The sequence below is a fragment of the Podarcis raffonei genome, chromosome 6 (genome assembly GCF_027172205.1).
Source record: "Podarcis raffonei isolate rPodRaf1 chromosome 6, rPodRaf1.pri, whole genome shotgun sequence".
Taxonomy (NCBI): Eukaryota; Metazoa; Chordata; class Lepidosauria; order Squamata; family Lacertidae; genus Podarcis; species Podarcis raffonei.
The window spans coordinates 93,036,584-93,059,023 of NC_070607.1; positions in this window are offsets into that span (position 1 = coordinate 93,036,584).

Consider the following 22,440-nt stretch of genomic DNA (forward strand, 5'->3'; position numbering starts at 1 on the left):
TAATTCATCTCTAAGTTTCTGCAAGTAAAGTTTTTGAATGTTAAAGTCTGGACATTGGTTTAATTTCCAAAGAAGGATGTCAGTCTTATACAGTGGACGCTTGGGTTGCAAACGTGATCCATGCAGGATGCACGTTCACAACCCACAGTGTTTGCAACCCACAGAGCCGCGTGTGTGCATGCACGGGTTGCGATTCGGCGCGCATGCGCAAAGCACGATTTAGCGCTTCTGCGCATGCTTGACCGCCGAAACCCGGAAGTACCCCGTTCCAGTACTTCCGGGTTTCGGCGCATCTGTAACCCAAAAAAACGCAACCTGAAGCATCTGTAACCCGAGGTATGACTGTATACAATTTTTTTTTAAAAAAATTTATTGGTTTTTTCCACACATAATACAAGACAATACAACACAATACAAGACATACAAACATATAAACACGTATAATTTCTTAACCTTTCATTTCTTAAGCCTTCTTTCAGCGACTTCCCCATACCTCCCCTTTCTGCATCCCTGTTATCAATCTTTTCAGCATCCCCTAATTTCAATATAATACTTTCTTTAGATCTTATTTCTCATATCCAATTGCTAATCGCTGCAATTCTTTTTTGCATTACCCAAAACACTTTAGCATTCATTAATTTTACAACAGTTCTTGAGATAAATTTTAAACTTCTTCCAATCTTCTTCCACCGTCTCTTTCCCTTGGTCACGGATTCTGCCGGTCATCTCAGCCAGTCCCATATAGTCTATTACCTTAGTCTGCCATTCTTCCAGTGTGGGTAGTTCTTGTGTCTTCCAATACTTCGCTAATAGTACTCTTGCTGCTGTTGTAGCGTACATAAAAAACGTCCTATCTTTCCTTGACACCAATTGGCCTACCATGCCCAGGAGGAAGGCTTCTGGTTTCTTCACGAACGTGCATTTAAGCACCTTTTTCATTTCATTATAAATCATTTCCCAGAATACCTTGATCCTTGGGCACGTCCACCAAAGGTGGTAGAAGGTACCTTCAGTTTCCTTACATTTCCAACATTTATTATCGGGCATATGATAAATTTTTGCAAGCTTGACTGGGGTCATGTACCACCTATAAATCATTTTCATAATGTTCTCTCTCAAGGCATTACATGCCGTAAACTTTATACCGGTGGTCCATAACTGTTCCCAGTCAGCAAACATAATGTTATGACCAATGTCTTGTGCCCATTTAATCATAGCTGATTTAACCGTCTCATCCTGTGTATTCCATTTCAACAGCAGGTTATACATTCTTGACAAGTTCTTAGTATTGGGTTCCAATAGCTCTGTTTCTAATTTTGACCTCTCCACCTGGAAGCCAATTTTCCTGTCCTGTTTGAAGACCTCATTTATCTGATAGTAATGAAGCCAGTCTCTTACTTTTGACTTCAGTTTCTCATAGCTCTGCAATTTCACTTTTCCCTCCTCCTGTTCTATAATTTCCCAGTACTTTGGCCATTTGGATTCCATATTAAGTTTTTTCACTTCCTTAGCCTCCATTGGTGACAGCCACCTGGGAGTTTTGTTTTCCAACAAATCTTTATATCGAATCCAAACATTGTATAATGCTTTCCTAACAATATGGTTCTTGAAACCTTGATGAATTTTTACCTTGTCGTACCATATATATGCATGCCAGCCAAATCTGTTGTTAAACCCTTCCAAATCCAAAATGTCTGTGTTTTCAAGAAGCAGCCAGCTTTTCAGCCAGCAAAACGCTGACTGTATACAATTTAAGCTTCTTATGTGTGTTTTTTCTAACCTTATTCCAACAGTTCTCACAGTGGTCAACCACATGTGTGTGAGAAACTAGCAAGCGGGATCTTGTGGGTTCGAACCCCACATTGGGCAAAGGTTTCTTGCATTGCAGGGAATTTGACTAGGTGATCCTTGTGGTCTCTTCCAACTTTACAATTCTATGATTCTTTGATCTGAGTGCAACAGAACTCTCCCCTCCTGCGGTTTCTAGCAACTGGCATTCAGAAGCATACTGCATCCAAAAGTAAGGTAAAAAAGACTAACCTGGATCCAGAAGCCACTGATAGTCTCATCCTTCATGAGTTCATCTAAACCTCTTTTACAGCCATCCAAGTTGAAGCTGTCCATGGAGGCGCAGGTCAATTCTGTATCCAGGGCAGCTGTCTACCAGCTTCATCTGGTACTGAGGCTGAGACCCTACCTGCCCGTGGACTGACTCACCAGAATGGTGCAGGCTCTAGTTATCTCCCGCTTGAACTACTGCAATGCGCTCTATGTGGGGCTAAATTTGAAGGTGACCTAGAAACTACAACTAATCCAGAATGTAGCAGCTAGACTGGTGACTGGGAGTGGCCGCCGAGACCACATAACACCGGTCTTGAAAGACCTACATTGGCTCCCAGTACGTTTCCGAGCACAATTCAGAGTGTTGGTGCTGACCTTTAAAGCCCAAAACTGCTTCGGTCCAGTATATCTGAAGGAGCGTTTCCACCCCCACCGTTCTGCCCGGACACTGAGGTCCAGCGCTGAGGGCCTTCTGGCGGTTCCCTCACTGTAAGAAGCAAAGCTACAGGGGATCAGGCAGAGGGCCTTCTCGATAGTGGCGCCCGCCCTGTGGAACGCCCTCCCATCAGATGTCAAAGAGATAAACAACTACCTGACATTTAGAAGACATCTGAAGGCAGCCCTGTTCAGGGAAGTTTTTAATGTGTGACATTTTAATGTATTTTTAATCGTTGTTGGAAGCCGCCCAGAGTGGCTGGGGAAACCCAGCGAAATGGGCGGGGTACAAAAAAAGTGTTGTTGTTGTTGTTGTTGTTGTTGTTGTTGTTGTTGTTGTTGTTGATGTACCACTAAAAAACGTAGGAGGGATACTGCCTTTGTGACAGACTTGTGGACTTCCCAGAAGCATCTTCTTAGCTCAAGCTGGAAACTGAAATCTGTGCTAGACGAACTTTTGATCCAAGCAAGCAGGACTCCCCTTATGTTCTTAAGCATATGTAGGCAACAATTAACTGAACTGGGCTGCAGCAAGCGTAGTTTTGCAAGAGTGAACTCTTAATTAGCAAAAGCTGCCTGAAAGTTATTGTTTGTGTGGGTGGCTACTGAGAGATTCATCTACAAGGGAGATGGGGACTGAGTCATAACCAAATGCTTCTCAGACAGAGGACCACCTGGTGCCATTCTCCAGTTTTTAATAAAAGCGCACACGGCTTCCATTTAAGCTCATGCTGGTAGGAACACAACAAAGCATTACTTGGAATAAAGGAGCTGTGAAAACTTTTAAATAAATACAATTAGTGGAGCACCATTAATTATCGGGGAACTAGCAGCCTCATACCCAGTGTTGTTCGGAATTTCTGAGAAACCGAAAAACCTGTGCAGTTTTGAACCATCTTGATTCAAAATGGCACCCAGCTGTAGCCATACATAAACACCTGCTGCTTGATCTCAAGAACCATGGTGCAAAATGTTGTTACAATATCTTAGGAGGTGTTCTAATGCATAGACAAACAACTTTCCAAAACATATAGTTGTGATGCCTGGACCTGACCTTATCCCAGGCATGGAGTCCTTTGAGACTCCAGACGTGCCACAGATTGATGGCTTTGGGAAACAGGCAGGGACCCCTGAAACCAATATTGAGGACCCCCTTGAGGGGCCGTCTTGAACTGGGACCTGATGGAGAACCCCTCAAGCTATCAGAAGAGGATGTTTATCCACCATTATGTAGTCCTGGAGAACACCAGCACCGAAAGGAACCAACTGGAACAGCAAAGTCATTGAGTGTATCTGCATATGGGAAAGTTGTGGACAGTAGAAGAGGATAAGTAAAGGTAAAGGGACCCCTGACCATTAGGTCTAGTCATGGGCGACTCTGGAGTTGCGGTGCTCATCTCGCTTTATTAGCTGAGGGAGCCGGCGTACAGCTTCCGGGTCATGTGGCTAGCATGACTAAGTTGCTTCTGGCAAACCAGAGCAGCGCACGGAAACACCGTTTACCTTCCCGCCAAAGCAGTACCTATTTATCTACTTGCACTTTGACATGCTTTCGAACTGCTAGGTTGGCAGGAGCAGGGACCGAGCAATGGGAGCTCAGCCAGTTGCGGGGATTCGAACCGCCGACCTTCTGATCGGCATGTCCTAGGCTCTGTGGTTTAACCCACAGCGCCACCCACGTCCCTAGGAGAGGATATATTGATTAAATATTACCCTTCCTCACTCATGCTAGTGAGTTACATATAGCAGAGCTTATTCCCCTTTTACACAGCAATAAGCTAGTTGCAGATTTGTTTGGATTTCTTTAGTTAAGCAATCCAATCTGGCATGCCCAGATTGGAGTATATTCCTGCTCAGACTCCTTTGTTCCCTCTCAAAAAGAAATAAAGACACACGAATCTTCCTTATAAGCAATGAAAAGTTTACTCGCATTCAGTTCACAGTATGATCCCTGAAGGAAGGCTTTAGCTTGTAGTTACAGATACAGAGTGGCTTACATCCTTGTAGGGATGGGCCCATGTGCTGCTGGCAGAGAACCAGCAGACAGCATCAGGAGCAGTGGCCAAAATGGGAGAGAGAACATCAAGAGAGAGATGATTGTGTGACTGGGCCTTTTGTTAGGTCAGCAAAGGTCACGCCACCCTAACTGGTCATATGCAGGGGGAGGATTCTCCAGACCAGGTGGAACAGGAAATTCTACCTTGGCTGGATCAACATCCCCCATCTGTGTCCACTCTAGGCAAACAAGGAATGTTGTCTTTGACTGCGCCAATGGATTACATCCCACACTACAGACCCAGAGTCGTCTTGCTACTTGTGACTAAAGGGGCTTACTTTGGTCAGGGTGTGGTCTAGATGGCCAAAGTATGCAAAGTCTTCCTCCTGAGCCTTCTAGTTATCAGAAGCAACACAGATCTCTGCTTCCTTGTTCTTCACACTACTGCAACCGTCTTGTGAAATACTCTGGAATATTGACCTCACTTCTGGATTATGCTTGGACCTATGCTGATTTTATGTGTTTGACCTTGATTTATTTAGACTGTGATGCACCAGGAACCCTTCCTTTGTTGGCAAGTACTTCCCTGAGAGTCTTGCCTGCTTGGAGTACTACTGAGAGTACTACTCACTTGGAGCAAGATGAAAATGGTAGATTAATCTGCTGTCTAATATTCTGCTTGTGGGGCTCCCTCCAGCTTTTCGCCTCAGTAATGGAGTAATTTATAATCTCTAAGTGAGCCTACGTATTATGAACTATCTACAACCATGTCTGTAACTGCATAATAAACTACTCTAAAAGTCTAATGACCCGTATACTTACAGCTCTGTGCATCACTTTATCTATGCCTCCACAAATTGCAACATCCCATTTTATCTGAAACACGGGTTGGGTATGACAAAAAAGTTTTGTTCTTGGATTACATACCCTCCAATGTCTCTCAGATGAAAATAGGGGTGTCCTATTCCTCCTCCATCATCATCATCATTATCATCCTATTTACACCACACCCATCTGACTTGGTTGCCCCAGCCATTCTGGGCGGCTTCCAACATATATAAAAACATAATAAAACATTAAATAGTTAAAAACCTCCCTATGCAAGGCTGCCTTCAGATGGTCCAGCATTTCTCTGCTGAAAACAGGGGCATCCTAAGGAAAAGAAGAAGAAGAGGAGTTTGGATTTGATGTCCCACTTTATCACTACCCAAAGGAGTCTCAAAGCGGCTAACATTCTCCTTTCCCTTCCTCCCCCACAACAAACACTCTGTGAGGTGAGTGGGGCTGAGAGACTTCAAAGAAGTGTGACTAGCCCAAGGTCACCTAGCAGCTGCATGTGGAGGAGCAGAGTCGTGAACCCGGTTCACCAGATTACGAGTCTATCGCTCTTAACCATTACACCACACTGGCTCTCTCTGGAAGACGGGATCAAATCAGAAATATATAAAAAAATAAAATAAAATTGTCCAGTAGCACCTAAGAGACCAACTAAGTTTGTTCTTAGTAAAAGCTTTCGTGGGTGTGCACACATCTTCAGATACCACATTGAGCTGCATGAAATGGAAGTCCATCAACCTCACAAATCGTATGTGAAGAAGTGTCCTTCAGGGATCCAACTGTGGACTGATGTGAGTAAACTACTTTTATATACTTTACACAAGATTGTAGCATGTTTATTCTTTTAAGAGGGATATAAGGGAACTTACCAGGAACCTAATAGTGCGAAGCTTACGCAAGCCTGCAACCAGCTACCCGCTGTGCGTCCAAAAGGGGAATGTGAAACTCTGCTAAGTAAAGGAACTTGCTAGTGCAAGTTAGGAAGGATATTAATAAACAATATATCCTCTCCTGTCTCCCTGAACATTCCCACAGCTTTCCACTCTATAATTTATGTGATCTGATATGCCCATCCACTGACACATTTCTCCATTTGCTGTATGGCCATGAAGAGAGATTTTAAAGGTCTATCATCCTTTGTGGGGGGCATAACTTGTCAGGAGATCGTCCTACTCTCAAGTAGGACTCTGGCAGAGACACATGCCCGACTGGCATGTTCTCTCCCTCCTGTTCGATCGTTTGGGAGCTTCAAAAGCTTTCTTCAGCCCGAAGATCACAGCAACCGATGCCAACAGACATCGGCACACTTAGGGATCTGCAGAGTCTTTGCAGCTTGCGTAACAGACCTCAGCAACTCAGCATTTTGGCTAATCTACTTTATTTACATATAAACACACACGGAGCACTGCAACACGGCTCCCTCTCTCTCTAGCATCAGACAGCAAAGAGAAAGAACAAAGGACAATAGTCCCACTTCACGGAACACAGTAACACAAACATCCTGTCTCCGTCACTTCCCACTCTGTGGAGTCAAAACATACACCGTCATGTGAAAGACAACAATTCCATGACTGCAATCACGGAGCAGGAATTCTAACGTAACTTACCTTTTCTTTATAAGCTAAGCTGCTGAGTATTACTCCATGCCATAGATCACAGAGCCAGCATGATGGCTGTGTTGTATAATTCTCTTTCAGTTTTCACCCTCGATTTAACAATTCCAGTAAAACCACCATGGGTTTTTCATGCAGTAAACCTTTAAAACCTCATGCTGGGCTGTATCCGGCAAAGCCATCCCATTAATGCAAGACTTCAGCTTGCCCAACAGGACCTCCTCTCCCTCTCCCTGTGTACCCCTGCATCCCACAGGCCTGTTCTGTTGTTTTCCGAATGCTCTGGAACAGATTGGATGGATAGAGGCACAAAGGGAATTGCAAGGGAGAAAAAGTCTCATTGCACAGGCAAAGTGTCTGTGCACTAACAGGGCAACTTTGCTGCATACAACCCAAAGTGTCTAGCTTCATTATTTACTGCCAGAATTGGATTTGAGTTTCGGGCATGGTCAGCCCTTCTGAGGGGGTGAAGCCTACCAATAGGAATGGGGGACAGGTTTGATTCCATTCACATTTAAAGCCAGATTTATCAGATTTGCACTTTCTAATGCAACATACGGGACACGGGTGGCGCTGTGGGTTAAACCACAGAGCCTAGGACTTGCTGATCAGAAGGTCGGCGGTTCGAATCCCCGTGACGGGGTGAGCTCCCGTTGCTCGGTCCCTGCTCCTGCCAACCTAGCAGTTCGAAAGCACCTCAAAGTGCAAGTAGATAAATAGGTACCGCTCTGGCGGGAAGGTAAACAGCATTTCCGTGTGCTACTCTGGTTCGCCAGAAGAGGCTTAGTCATGCTGGCCACATGACCGGAAACTGTACGCCGGCTTCCTCGGCCAATAAAGTGATATGAGCGCCACAACCCCAGAGTTGGTCACGACTGGACCTAATGGTCAGGGGTCACTTTACCTTTTAATGCAACATGAGAATCGAAACACAGTAATCTTCCAATAATCACACTTACCAAATTTTGTGATGCAGTTCTGTAGCCAAGTAATGTTTGCCAATATGCATATATATTAGGGGAAGATGTGCATAAAAATGAATATATTGGTGAAGATATACAAACATGCATTATATTTTTTTGGGGGGGATGCTTACAAAAAAGTGTACATTAGTCAAAGCTGCATAGAATAATGTGTGTGTTGGGGGGGGAAATGCGCAAAAAATATTTTATTGAAAATATATCAGCTTAACAAAACAAAGAGATTTGAACAAAAATTCTAAAGAATTGCCACGAGGGTAAAATCCATAAGTGCTGCAGAAATGTGGAGAACTGAATTTAAGATCGGGAAACGTGAAAATTTGAGAGGACCAGAGTCGAAAGATTCATCCACCTTCATCTGCCAAATTTGTGCACCTGTCAATCAAAATAAAAAAGTCTCCAGCTCCTACTCTCTCAAGCTCTGGGCATTTCCTCAGTCACTTGGGTATCATTTGTCAGAAGAGTTGTGTATTTACCTTTTTGGAAAGACTAAGACATTAGAGCTACTTCAAAGGTTGAGCAATCCTTGGGTTACCTTGACACACCTTGTTAATGACCAGCAATCTGGCTAAGAAGGTAACGGTCAGTTAACAGCTGTCCCAAAGGGAACATACAAAGCAACCTTTGACAGAATCAGTTCCCTTGATCTATCAGATTCAATATTGTGGCTCCTCAATATATCAAGGCAACCACAGCATCAAATAATGCACATGAGCTCTTATTAAATCCTGTGTTAAGGAGGGAAGGGGCTCTGCCATTCTTTCTACAAAGAATGAAAGATCAATTAAATCAGATCAGTTCTTCTCATTCAGAACGCTGCAGGGCAGCACACAGGACAATCAAATTATATAGATGTCTTCACAACGATGATATATGATCCATCATTTCAGCCTGAAGTCTGTGCTGTGGACAATAGAAACAGGTGTTCGTATCTGTATGGAAACTGAATTATATACACTGTGCATTTCAAGTGGAGCAATATTACAGCAGATATGTTAGTAGCACCCTCCCTGCCCCCATTTCCCAGTATTATAGACTGGTTTGTATAATCTTGAAAAAGCAGCCTGTTAACTTATGACAGTTGCTGTAGCCATAGAGATAACTGATGCATTTTTAATATTACTGTAGGTTTTTGGGGGTGTGTGTTATTATGGAACATATTTAGGAGAAGAATCCAGAGTAGAGTCTCTAAAACAGTTAAATGGCATATTGTAGGCCTCTTTCCAGGGGACATGGGTGGCGCTGTGGTCTAAACCACTGAGCCTCTTGGGCTTGCCAGTCAGAAGGTCGGTGGTTCAAATCCCTGCGATGGGGTGAGCTCCCGTTGCTCAGTCCCAGCTCCTGCCAACCTAGCAGTTCGAAAGCACACCCCAAAAAGTGCAAGTAGATAAATAGGTACCACTCTGACGGAAAGGTAAACGGCGTTTCCATGTGCTGCTCTGGTTTTGGTGTTCCGTTGTGCCAGAAGCAGCTTAGTCATACTGGCCACATGACCCAGAAAAACTGTCTGCGGATTAACTCTGGCTCCCTCGGCCTGTAAAGTGAGATGAGCGCTGCAAGCCCAGAGTCATCTGCGACTGGATTTAACTGTCAGGGGTCCTTTACTTTTAACTTTATGCCTCTTTCCAGCAACTTCTGCAGCCAAGCTGGTGCCAAACATATTGCTCTGCTTTCCTTTGGACCACATTAGTGAGGCCAAGAAAAGGGTCTTGTTTTCTGGGCAGCCCAGGACCTCCATACACACTGCCCAGCAGTTGTGAGTCTCTGCAGCCACAGCAGGTGCTGTGATTCTCCAGTGGTTTGGCTTTGCCCCTGCTTTGTCTCTGGGAACAGATGAATTCCAACATCGGGGAATCAGTTTAGATGATGTCCTGAGTCCCTTGCAATTTTGAGGGTTGTTTACCCAGTGAGAGTTAGAATCTAATAGAGGATTCTACTGCTGAACCAGTCAGACAAGTTTCTTCATAAGACAATGACCTTAGCAAACAACTTAAATGTCCTCATGCGCACCCCAAAAGAATGAGGTACATTGCAAGAGCTACAGCTAAGTGGTGGTGCCCTCTGGGCTAATGGGGGCGGGGCTTTCCACCCCCCCCTCACCTAGTTGCTGTGTAGGTGAACAGTAGCTGGTGTATTGTGTGTGAACTCAACTGGATGCAGACTGGGAGCAGGCTGAGAGCCAGATACACAGAAACATGCTTGCTCTGTTCTGGATCAAAGCTGTGACTAATGGAGAAGCAAGATCTGTTGGGGGTGTTAATGTTGTGAGCCCCTCCATCTTATGCTCAGGTTGTATATAAGTGTAGATAAAACCATATACTGTATCCTAAAGATACCACAGTGTCCCCTGGCCTTCGTTCCATGGAAACCAAACCTAGGTGCCTGTAACCCCTGGATTCTCTCACTGCTTGGAGATTGGGGTTGTGTGTAACAATATGTTAATGATTCAACATCACAATCAACAAAAGCCAAATGCATGAGTAGGGTGCATTTAACCATGCCTCCTTGTAGACCACGGTTTCCCAAACTTGGGAGTTGTAGTCCAACAACTGGAAACCCGTCATCCCTAGATTGCAAGACCAATGGTAAGGGATGATGGGAGTTGTAGTCCAGCAACAGCTGGAGATCCAAGTTTGGGAATCCTGTTGTAGATGAACAACTACAGAGTCTGGAAAGGTATGAGCCCTTCTCAGGCACTGGCCTGAACATGAAGAAGGATAAAAACATCTCAAGGAGTAAGAGGCACCCTCAATGTCTCTGTGCATAGGTTCTCAAACCTTCAATGCCAGAGGCTTCTAGTTCTACACACATTTGCCTGGATATTTATTCATTTTATTTAGAATACACAACTTGGGGTTCTCCAGTGAAGCTGAACGTTGAAAGAATCAGGTCAAAAAACATTGTTAGACTGCGGAGTTCACAAATGTAGGATATAGTGATGGATGCCAACCTAGATTTCTTGAAAGGGGATTAGACAAATTTCTGGAGGAGATAGCCAATGGTGGTTATTAGCCACAATGGCCATGTACAACATTCAGTAATAAAGGATGTATGCTTCTGAAGAGCAGTTGCTGGGATTCCCAAGTGGGGAGAGCACTCGTTTTAAATGTTCTTTCCATTTTGCTAGTCACACCATCAAAATTCTCCCCAAAGCTACTAGTTACAGGGATAGGAGACGGTATCAACTGGGGACACTGTGTGGCAGGGAAAGGTTTAGCCCAGCACCACAGCCTGAATCAGATGCAGTTGCAGCTGCTATTAATTATAAAGGGGCAGATCTGGTATTGGGTCTCCTGCTGTCGCATGTCTTTTGGCCCTGAAAGAGGGTTTCTAGGAGGTGGCTGGGACAAGGCCTGCATGAATTTAGCAGCTGGCTACAGTTGCTATAATGGGTCTCCTGGCACAGGTGCGAAACAGCAGATGAGTCCTTTATGGCAAGTGCTGCATATGAAATTAAGTGTGAGTGTGTGTGAGAGACAGACAGAGGGAAAGCACGACAGGCTAATCGGGAACTACATCTGCCTTGGCAAATTGAAAAGGAGAAGAAAAAAACCCCAGGAAAATGCAGAAGTGGCAAAAATTAGCATCTGAAGGGAATAATTGAATGTTTTAAAATCCTGCTCATTAGGCCATTCATTAGAGACTTCTTCTGGCAGCTTACAGGAGAAACAAAAGTAATTGCCACGTTCTTGGTGCACATTCAATTGGCACTCCAGCTTATTAACGTTCTAATAGCTTTGGAGTCTGGTGCTGAAAACTTTATAGTGTGCATTTAGAAGGCTTTATATATTCTCACACGGAGGAGGGGCTGCTCTCATCTCCGCACCAGGAAGGCTATAGGCCAAATCGATTGCAGTCTCTCAAGATGCTGGGTGCTTCAGAAGAACAAAGGAAGAGCTTGGTTAGCTGGTGATTGGCTAGAGCCCACTTTAATAAATTGCACAATCCTATCCATATCAGGTTTGATTCAATTGGCCATGGTTGCTTCCTGGAGCAGGTCTATGCATCATGAGTTGGGGCTGCAGCAATATGGTGGCTCTTTTCTTCTCTGCAGGGCTTGCCTTCAGAGAGTAGCCCTTATGTCAACTGAATTGCAGGATGCCTCAGGGTTCTTTCTTGCCACCAGTACTAAAAAGGTAAAGGGACCTCTGACCATTAGGTCCAGTCGTGACCGACTCTGGGGTTGTGGCGCTCATCTCGCTTTATTGGCCGAGGGAGCTGGCATACAGCTTCCAGGTCATGTGGCCAGCATGACTAAGCCACTTCTGGCGAACCAGAGCAGCGCACGGAAACGTTGTTTACCTTCCCGCTGGAGCGGTACCTATTTATCTACTTGCACTGGTGTGCTTTCGAACTGTTGGGTCAGCAGGAGCAGGGACCGAGCAACGGGAGCTCACCCCGTCGCGGGGATTCGAACTGCCAACCTTCTGATCAGCAAGTCCTAGGCTCTGTGGTTTACTATTTAACATTTATTTGAAGCTGCTGGTTGCAGCCATTGGGAGGGAGGGGCTGTTGGTCTTCAGAATAATCAGTGAGATGGGGACACCCATTTCTATATCTATAGAGAGCTTTATTCACCTAAGCTTATGGTGGATTTGGTTAACTGTTCTGGTCTATGGATTTTAAAAATGTTAATGCTGGCTGCTTCTGTTGCTTTTATTTTATTGTGATACCATAGGATGTTTTCTTGGATTTTATTGAATCTATTTCAACTGTTTAAAATGCACAGTTTAATTTTGTTGCTGGGCTTTTGGAAACCACTTTGATCTTTTTTAAAAATGAAAAGCACTTGAATAAATGAAAGAAACATATCTTCTCAGAGGTAGCCTCTATTGAACTCTGTGGAATTTACTTTCAAGGTAAGATGTGCTTGACTGTACCAATGGGCTCATCTAGTGAGTAAACATGAGTATGGTTATACTTTTAATCATGAGAGCCTTGCTCAGTCTGGCCAGAGGTTTGTCATGTCCAGCATCCTCTTCTCATATTGACCATCTGTTGTTGGCATCCATCTGACTTGAGGGACAATGGGGTACGCCTCCAGGGGAGAAGTCAAACCACTACATTTGCAGCACTGAAGTGACATCACTGGGATGCAAGCCTGGGCAGTGGGTATGGAGCTCCTCTCAACCTTGCTGATGTGATCCAAATAAGGTTGTCATATTTCAAAAAGTAACAAACAGGATATCCTGAAGGCTGTTGAGCTTCCGAGCACAATTCAAAGTGTTGGTGTTGACCTTTAAAGCCCTAAACGGCCTCAGTCCAGTATACCTGAAGGAGCGTCTCCACCCCCATCATTCTGCCCAGATACTGAGGTCCAGCTCCGAGGGCCTTCTGGCAGTTCCCTCACTGTGAGAAGCCAAGTTACAGGGAACCAGGCACCCGTCCTGTGGAACGCCCTTCCATCAGATGTCAAAGAGATAAACAACTACTTGACATTTAGAAGACATCTGAAGGCAGCCCTGTTCAGGGAAGTTTTTAATGTGTGACATTTTAATGTATTTTTAATCTTTGTTGGAAGCTGCCCAGAGTGGCTGGGGAAACCCAGACAGATGGGCAGGGCACAAATAATAAATTATTATTATTATTATTATTATTATTATTATTATTATTATGGAAGACCCCAAAACTGTTGAGTTTTTTTAAGGAAAACCTGAAAGTTGTTGGGCTTTTGCTTACAAAAATGGGGGTGGGGGACCACGTGATTTTTCAATTGACTTGCCTAAGTTCCAGGACAAAGTGCCACCTTTTGGAAATTCAGCCTTTGAAATCCTGGTAATGTCCAGGAAAATCCAGATGTATGGCAGCCCTAGGTCCAACAGAAAGCATAGCAATATGTTGGTGGCAGCAGTTGCTGGAATGAGACATACAAGGAACCATCCAACTGTCTTAGGGACTCCACTCCAGATTTGTGTAGGATTTACTCCTTAGCCATTTCTTCTCCTGAAGATGTCACACAAGGCAGTGGAGGTTTGGGACCAGTGTTTTCATTCTCTTAAATGGACTACCTTCCCAGGTTGATGAGCCCCATTTGCTCCTTGACCAACTAGATGCCTTGTAAATTCATACAAGAACCTTGAACTTGGTTGAGTAGTGTATGGGCAGCCACTGCAAGTTTTGGAGGATCAAAGTGATGTGCTGGTGACAGTCTGTTCCCTTCAACAGCCTAGCCATAATGTTTTGAACCATCTGGTGCCTCTGGGCCAGGTCCAAGGGCAGTCCAATATACATCACAATGTAATAATTGAGCCTTGATGTTACCAGTGAATGGCTCACTATGGCCAAACTATCACTGTCCAAGAATGGGCATAAGTGGTGTGCACACCATAGCTGGTAAAGGGGCCTTCTACCCACTGTATAGTGACCTGAAACTTCAGTGACAAAGCTGGACCCAGGAGCCCACCCAAGCTCAGAATCTGTTTTCCCCTCTGGGAGGGAATGCAACCTCATCCAGAACAAGCAACTGGCAAATCATGCAGACTCAGGAGCCACCAGCTGACAGTCCCTCTGTCTTCCCAGGATTCCAACTCAATTTATTGGCCCTTGTGTATTTATTCCAGTTTTCAGTAACAAACGAGATTATCTCCCGACTCTAAGGAGATACATTGCACTTCTTGCCTCGTACCACTTTGGAGCCTTTGCAACTATTGATTAAAGTGAGCAGAGTAGCTTTGAGAGGAATGGTTAATTTGCTGCACAATTTCTTCAAGCGTTCCTTTGTACTTACTTCAAGCTGTACTTTAAGGGCTGCTGATGGTATATTGATCACAGCAAGGAATTGGGCCAATGCTTATTAACGCAAATTAAAAGAGCAGTTCCTTAATTATTACTTTCCCCCCTCTTTTCATCTTCTTTATGAACAAGAAAGACAACTTTTGCCACTTCTTAATTTAACGTCACATAACACATACTCTGTCTCCCCACACTCCTTTTAACTTCCTCTCTTTTGAAAGTCTTTCAAACATTTGCTCACCAAACACCACCTCCTATGCTTCAGTGTCAGGAAACTGAAATAAATTTAATAAATAATTTTGTGGGTCTGAATTTCTCCTACATTCCTCTCAACTGACGTTCAGCAGAGGGGTTGCTATCTCATTGCTGACATATTTAAGCTAGATGCAGGTTTTGCTAAGCTAAGAAACCTGATCCCCTTCTAGCCCAATTTCTTACATCTTCATTCCAGGGTGAAAATATTCTGCATGAAGGCTGATGCTTAATATACCATGATCAACCATCAATAAAGATCTAGGGTGATAATAAGAGCATAAGAAGAGCCTGTTGGATCAGGCCAAAGGCCCATATAGTCCGTCATTTATTTCTCGCTGTGGCCAACCAGACACCTATTGGATTCCTTGTTGTTGTCGTTTAGTCGTGTCCGACACTTCGTGACCCCATGGACCAGAGCACGCCAGGCACTTCTGTCTTCCACTGCCTCCCGCAGTTTAGTCAAAATTGGATTCCTAGCAACAGGTAATAACAATACAGAGTTCTTCAAAGCCAATATTTTTTAAATACTGTGAATCCTTTGACTCCCATCTTCAGCAATTGCTATGTGATAGATCTGACATTTTACATTGTGTTTGCAGTGAGGATTTTAACACTTTTCGCTTCCGTGTTCATTCACACCAGGGCTATGAGCGTTTCTCTTATTGTACAATTATGAAGGCAGGATTAATAGACGGCTAATGAAGAACTGCTCTAAGCATTAGACATCCAGCCAACTTTTCTTTTCTTTTCATCAGTGATTTATGCCACTTTCCTCAAGATATTATTAAAGTTTTTTTGCTTCTCTTAATAAAGAGAGGCCTAATCAAATCTCAAATCCTATTGGTGAAGTTCATTGCGGGTGATATGCAATAAAGCCTTCGTCAAGGCTAGGCAATTTATTTCCCATATATGACCTGGAAAATAATGAGAAGAAAGAGAAGAGAAGAAAAACAATGTTTTTACACTACACAAAGGGAGATCATATTGAGCTGTGCAAAATTCTGCAAACCACTTACATAAAATAGCTGTTTTAAATTACATCTGTCCTGTCATGAGAATACAATCTCTGCCTTCTATGGTGGTTCACCCTCGGCACTTAATGGATCCAAATGGTTTCCAAAGAGTTGTAGGAGATGTTTTATCCCATGCTGATGGCCTTTCATCTGATTCCCTGGTGGCCTGCTGGAATGTGGAGTTAACCAGGGCTATCAGCTGTCTGGCTCCGAAGAGCCCTCTCCGATTGCATGGAGCCCGGACAGCCCTGTGGTTTTCCCCAGAGCTGAGGACGATGAAACAATTGCTGAGACGGCTAGAGTGCCAGACCGGATGTGGGTTAGAGCTCAACGTCAAGCCTACCAAGTGGTAATAGCGATGGCAAAGAGGACCTTCTCCATTGCCTCTATTGCATCTGCAGAAAACAGCAGCAGGAGACTCTTTCAGGTGCTTCGCAATCTAATGGAACCACCTCCACCATCAGGGCCTGGTGAGGACCCCAGGATCTCCTGCGATGATTTTGCAAAGTTTTTTGCAGATAAAGTCGCTCAGATTCAGAAAGACTCCATCGTGGTAGCAAGGCCGGGGTGGGAGAGTGCTAAAGTCCTGTCTAGTCAAGTTGCATGGGATCAATTCCAATCTGTTACCTCTGACGATGTGGATAGGCTGCTTGGACGAGTAAAATCGACCACCTGCCTCATTGATCCTTGATCCTTGCCCATCCTGGCTCATAATAGCAAGCCAGGAAGAGCTGGGCGATGGGTTCCGCAGGTGATGAATGTGAGGGAGCTCCAAGGGTCTTCTGGTGGTTCCCTCACTGTGAGAAGTGAGGTTATAGGAAACCAGGCAGAGGGCCTTCTCGGTAGTGGCGCCCCCCCCCCCCCGTGGAACACCCTCCCATCAGATGTCAAAAGAAATAAACAACTATCTGACTTTTAGAAGACATCTGAAGTCAACCCTGTATCGGGAAATTTTTAATGTCTAATGTTTTACAATTTTTTATGTGCTGTGAGCCACCCAGAGTGGCGGGGGGAACCAAGCCAGATGGGCAGGGTATTACAACAACAACAACAACAACAACAACAACAACAACAACAACAACAACAATTCTGTCCTCTGCTTCCACAGGAGACAGCACATTGTTTCACAGTTCTGCTTGCAATAATGTGACATTTCAAATACCCACATAGGAATATTGTCCAAACAGATATACCGGTGAGAACGTTTGGTGTCCTCAGATGATTTGATTGCAAGGTTCCTTGAAATCTCTTCATTTCAAAGCTTTCACACTGGGGTTGCTTTAAAGCATGAAAGGGGACCTTTAGCTAGGATACTGCATGAAACCTGGGAGTTTCTCAAACCCATGGGTAGAGTTGCTGGTCTAGAATCTAGCAGGGACAGGTAGTCCAAAAGCAAATTAGCTTGTGTGCACAAAGTATACACAGAGAAATTATATAGCAGCGGTTAGAAGTCCCCTACTGGCTTCTTATGCTGGCTTCTCAGTAGACAGTGAATACTGTCTATGATTGGCACAATGAATATGGAAGGAATTGTCAACATAGTGCCAGTCAGTTGCTGTGAACTATGAACATATCTACACCATGCATTGACAGCACATGAATTTCTCAATCGTGGGAATGGTAGTCTGTTAAGGATACTGTGAATTGTAGTTCTGTGAGTGGAAAACTACAGCTCCCAGGATTCTTTGGAGGGAGTCATGTGCAGGGCTGGGAGATGCATCGATACATCATCCAAAATTGGTTTGAAGTCCACATCATGATAATGGTTTCATAATATGTGACATGGCGATGTTGTCGGGATCAAGCCAAAAGTCAGAGCATCCAGCTTAGCTCTTAGTCCAGAGGAATTTGGCCACCCTCCAGGTGCCCGGCTTGATTCCTTATGACCTCCCGTCTGCGACTCCCGGCAAGATCAAAGGAGGTCTCCAATCGGCGATTCTCCTCAACGTGAAGGAGAACACACCACCTCTCCCCCACCTCCATTCCCAGGGGGGGGAAAGAGACAGACAGAAATATATCTACATGTCTTTATTCCTGTCTTTCACCAGTACAGAGAAATCATGTCTGCACACTCTGCTTCCCACTGCAGAGAGAGAATAAACTCCTCCCATGTACTTCCAGTACAGGGTCATGTGCTGCTCTGAGGTAACATCCGGCTCTCAGAGCACTTTACAGACAGTCCCAGTTTCCCACGGGACAATCCAATAACATCAGTTTCCTGTTTACCATTCCAGCCACCTGGTGCTTGCTTCTGCATTGCTCCTTTTTCGTAACATCCTCCCCCAAAAGAATCAATGCGTGTTGCAGCAAGCAAAGCATGATCCAGAGAAGAAAACAAACAGTTGTTATACACATAACACTCCCCTGTTGTTTCAGTTCCACCCTTGGAACTCCCCGCCACTGGTTTCCCCAGTGTACCTCTCTGGTTGTCTGGTTTCCAAGGAATGAGTGCATCTGCATTACCTTGGCTAGCAACTCTCTGTTGTGTCTTTGTCTCTGACTTAGACACAGCTCCAACCTGTCCTTGGTTGTTTACAACAGCAACACTATTCGGGGGGGTCAATTTCGACCGGGGGTCCGGCACACTTCTCTGCGCAGCTCTGGTCTTCCCCCTTGGAACCTTTGACTCCAGCAGAGCGTAAAACACAGCGGAAGTAGAAGCAGGAACGTTCTGTCGTGTGGTGGCAATAACTCAGGCTGACACGCAGCTCTCCTTATCTTAAAGTCTTTATTGCTGTACAGATCAACACATCGTAAATCTTCCCGGTGAGACGCAACTCATGTTGCTCCTTTCTCCTTGAAGCAAACACGCAGACTGAAAAACACACAGAGAAATCCACGCCCCTTCTGTGTTCTCTGCCCGCCCTCAGAATGTGAGGCGTCATCACTCAGAACTCTTAACCCTGTAAGTTCTGAGCCCCCTCAACACCCCCTCTCGAATCACATTCTGAGAGGACTTCTGAGTGTTCAACACCTTCCCCATTGCCTTCCGCCCCTTCCTGGCATCGTTGTTAGGCACCTGTTGAACCTCACAAACCTCAGGTTCGCACTGTGCGAAACCAACCCACGCATTTGTGACCTGAAACCTCTCAGGTGGAATTCCCTTTGTTGCCCTTGAAGACCGCCTGGGCACAAACTGGGGTGCTCCTCCTGACCCACTGGGGCCAGCTTGTGCGTCTTCCTCATCAGAAGACTCCCCCTCTGACTTGACACGTCTGTGAGCTTTCTCCATTATGCGCACAGGAGATGAGGGCTCACTCTTGGACACTCCCTTAACAACCTGTGGAGACGCCCTACTCTGTTCAGGGACCTGGTCTCCACCAGCAGGTTCAGGCTCTGGCTCTCTTTCTTCCTCAGAGTCGTACAGACAATCTGAGTGAAAGTCAGAGCGCGCTTTGCGCCTTGCCCAACCATCCTGCTCAAAGAACTCAGCCTGTTTACTGACCAGAAGCTTGGTCTGATCACCTTCTGGGTATGCGAATCTCCACCTCTTGGTCGCGGGTTCATACCCACAGAAGATCATTTCCTGGTACTTTGGACCACCTTCTTGCTGCAACCACTTTGGTACAGGCACCATGGCCCTGCAACCAAAAGTGCGAAAGAAATGCACAAGCGGCTTCTGTCGATGAAGCAGGAAATATGGGGTGTCACCCACCACTGCATTGTAGCACCTGTTCATCGAGAAATTGGCCGTTTTTACCGCCTCCCCCCAAAAACTGTGAGGCAAACCAGAGTCATCCAGTAGAATCTCGGATGCTCGAACCAGGGCTTTACTCCTCAGCTCTGCCACGCCACTCTCCTGAGGAGAAGTCACCTTGTGACGTATCCCCCTCTGGCGAAAGAAACCCTTTAGAGCAGACCCAGTGACCTCAGAACCACGGTCAAACTGGAAACCTTGCACCTTGGTGGAGAACCTCTGTTCCACCTCCGCAACCCAATCTTTGATCAGTTGCGTTGCTTCCTCCTTATCTTTCAGCGTGAAAGCCCATGCGTTCTGCGTAAAATCATCTGTCAGCACCAACAGCCACTTGGCCTTGCCCAGACTTGGCTGTGGCATACCTAAAAGGTCTGCATGCACAAGCTCAAAAGGCTTTGTGGTGACCCTCTCCACCCTGGGATCATTAAACCCCTTGTTTCTGGCTTTCCTGCAAGCCTTGCACTTCAAAGGTTTACCACATTCTTTTACCTTGCAGCCTTTGGTGCACTCTGATAACATCTGGACGTCCTCACAGGACCCATGTGACATTCTTTTGTGCCACACGCAAGCACACGACACATGAGTGTGGTCAGTGGCTTTCCCCTCACCCTCGAGAGGTGATTCCAGAACAAAGAGGTTGTTCTGATTTCTTTCAACACGTACCAGTTGCTCTCCACCTCTGGAAATTGTACAAACATTTTTTTCAAAACTCACAGAATATCCCTCCTGTAAAAGAGAAGGTACAGACAGCAAGCAATGCTTTATCTCAGGGAGAACATAAACCTTCAATTCAGCCTGTAAAAAAGAAACAAACAAGTTAGAAATATGGGTTACACGGCCCTGTGCACCTGTAGCAAAACTAACAGTTTTCTCAGTTGAAACAGCTTTGCAGTTCCACATTTGTCCATCAGGTGGCGCTGTCACCAAATGGGCATTCGCAGCTGAGTCAACAACCCAACGTAGGACCCTCCCCCCTCTGGAGTTGTCCTTCTTTGTTGCCTTAGCAACTGACTTCCTGCTCCTCCCGACCTTGGAGCTCTCGCTGCAGGTGGTGTTGTCCAAAACCGCCATCGAAGCAGACAGTTGAAAAACGCTCCCACGTCTGCTCCCTGTGTTGCCATGGAAACCCGGCTGGTTCCCATGGGAAGTGACCTTGGGACTTTCCTGCCCTTTGTCTCGCTGTGGACAGCTTCGGCGCAGGTGCTCCGGAGAACCGCAAACAAAACAGCAACGAATGGAAAACTTTGCAGACTTGCCTTTGGTCTTCGCTGCCCCCCCAACCTCTCCAGCAGCACTCCTCCTCGAGGCTTTTCTGCCGTTGGGAAAATGGCTTTTGGCTTCTGCTGTGGTTTCTCTGCAAACCCCTCTCAGCTCCTGCCAAACAGCCTGGGCACTCTCAAGACTCTTGGAATGGCCTGTCTGGCCTGCACCCCCAAACTTGGGTGCACAGCCTCCAGAGGAACAGCTAGCCTCTGCTTTCCTCTTCCCAGCTTCCAGCAGCTTTCCAGCACACAGCTGCCTGTCTCTCTGGCGTGTCACAGCATCGCAGCAGCTTTCAGACACGGCTCCGGCCCACTTTGGGCTTCCAGGGCGTCCACCAGCCCCTCCTGGGCATGGTGCTTCCTCAGAGCAATTCTCAGCCCCCTCTCTGGGCCTGGCTCCCACTGCTTTCTTCAGTGCCTGCCTTCTCCCGGCCCAGGGCTTGCTCCCGTCCACCTTATCAAAAGGGATTGACGACTCCTGACTGTCTGCCATGTCTCCCCCGGGGGCCCAGCCTACTCACGACACAGTAGCACCTCCCGGTCCGGCAGATCCTTCCCAGCGAGCTCCTCCCGGCTGGCTCCAGCTACTCCTTAGCTGGCCTTTGGCTGCTGGCCTCTTTGCCTGCAGTCTCCCTTTCCCAGCGTCTCATCAGCTGGCCTCCTCACACGCACGAACGTTGCTTATCTTTATTGCTGATCTCCATAACCTATTCGGGGGGGTCAATTTCGACCGGGGGTCCGGCACACTTCTCTGCGCAGCTCTGGTCTTCCCCCTTGGAACCTTTGACTCCAGCAGAGCGTAAAACACAGCGGAAGTAGAAGCAGGAACGTTCTGTCGTGTGGTGGCAATAACTCAGGCTGACACGCAGCTCTCCTTATCTTAAAGTCTTTATTGCTGTACAGATCAACACATCGTAAATCTTCCCGGTGAGACGCAACTCATGTTGCTCCTTTCTCCTTGAAGCAAACACGCAGACTGAAAAACACACAGAGAAATCCACGCCCCTTCCGTGTTCTCTGCCCGCCCTCAGAATGTGAGGCGTCATCACTCAGAACTCTTAACCCTGTAAGTTCTGAGCCCCCTCAACAGCTAAGTTAGCAAACTCTTTTGAGTACCTCTTGGGTGGTTGACCCTTTGTAACTCTATCAGACCTACGTATTAGGTGCTGATCCTCTCTGCTCACCGGTCCAGTCTCAGGACTCTTTGGAGAACTAGTTCCAATGGTAAACAGTGGTTCATCCTTCACCTGTGAAGGCCTATCTATTGTGTGAGACTTCCTCTCAATGACTGTGACAACTGAGCTCTCCGAGCTATCAGTGTCTTCACTTTCTGTACAGCTGAAATCAGTGAAATCATCATCATCTGAATCGTCATCAGTGGGAAACGTGTGTACTATCACTCTCTCCTGTTCAGGAGCACTCTCTAGAAACTTTGTGAGAATCACCTGACCAGATTCAGACAAAATTACTCTGTAGAGACCCTTTTCATACCCCACAAAAATGCCTCTGGCATTCTTTACTCCACCTGGAGCTTCTGTTCTCACATGAGACCCGAAAAC